This window comes from Aplysia californica, unplaced genomic scaffold (genome assembly GCF_000002075.1).
Source record: "Aplysia californica isolate F4 #8 unplaced genomic scaffold, AplCal3.0 scaffold00842, whole genome shotgun sequence".
Lineage (NCBI taxonomy): Eukaryota > Metazoa > Mollusca > Gastropoda > Aplysiida > Aplysiidae > Aplysia > Aplysia californica.
The window spans coordinates 290,448-291,835 of record NW_004798112.1 but is presented as its reverse complement, the minus strand read 5'-3'; positions in this window follow the sequence as shown (position 1 = coordinate 291,835).

Genomic DNA, 1,388 nt, shown 5'->3' with positions numbered 1-1,388 from the left:
GCCTGCCCAGTTTGTCACAATTTCATATACGTATTTGAGTATTGATGACAGTCATAATTACCGCACTTTAACACTGTAGTTGCAACTTTTTTTTTTTCATTCTAGACCTTCAAATTGGTGGTATAGAGATAGTCCCTCTAAAATGTCAATTCAGCTTGTGTTGTTCAATATTTCTTCCTTTTTGCATGCAAATAATAGCAAAGTTAAATTACTTTGAAAAAACTTCAAAAATGAATGTTCTTTCGTTAAAAACAATTGAAAAATAAAATTCAATTCATACAATCAATCAATCATTAATTTACTCTTTTTGAGAGTGTCAGTGATAACTTCCATCATGCAGGGCACAGTCGAGGCCAGTGGACCAGTGACATGGGCCTGTGACAAACTAGCCTGCTTCCTTTTTCAGTTGGGTTGAGTTACATTGTGTCTTTTTACTTTCTACCTTGTCCCTTCAGTAAAGTCAAAGATGGTGTATAACAAGATAGTTCAATCCTCTCTTCGAGGCAATTAAAAAAGTGTTCTCAATATTCGGTGGCGCCCTCTTCGAAAAAGAGCGGACTTTGAGAACAGAGTTACCCTTCTTGTGAGAAAAACACAGAACTCTACACTTTTACTGAGTGTAGAATTCTGTGGTGAAAGACAATAAAAGTGAAACTAACAAACTTTGCTTTTCCTATTTTTCTTTAGAAGAAACGAAAGAGAGCTTCAAAAGAAAGAGTGCAGCGCCATCTTAACCAATGCGTGGACTTCCGCGGACACTTTTTCGGCTGAGTGAACTATCTTGTTATTAACGATCTTTGGTGAGGTGCGCCAACTTGAGAAAACCACATGTCGATGTGAAAAAGGTGAAATGTATAAGTTAACCCTATCCGTACGTCGTGTTCTACTATCGTATCCATACGACGTGGGGAACTCTGTGCCACCACTTAACCCTATCCGTACGTCCTGTTCTACTATCGTATCCATACGACGTGGGGAACTCTGTGCCACCACTTTCGAAAGAGGAAATTTACTCGTTAATCCGATCCGTACGCTTTGCATAGCAGTCTGTCAAAATGATTTTTGGAGAAATATCCTACTGAAAGTTTGAAAAAGATCTTCGTACTAGAAGTATTCTAAAATGTGAAGAATACAACCCGGGGGTACAAGATGACCCCAGGTCGTACGGATAGGGTTCAAAAGTAGCGTACGTGAGGGTGTATTGTGTTTGCGACATATTATTACGTATTATGTAGGCCTATGTATATAATTATATTATAGATCTATTACATGTGTGTTCATTTGATGACGAACGTAGGGGCAACACGAGGGTCAAAGCCAACAAACCTTGCGAGAATGTGTCAAAGAAACTATTTCTCTCTCTCTCTCTCTCTCTCTCTCTCTCTCTC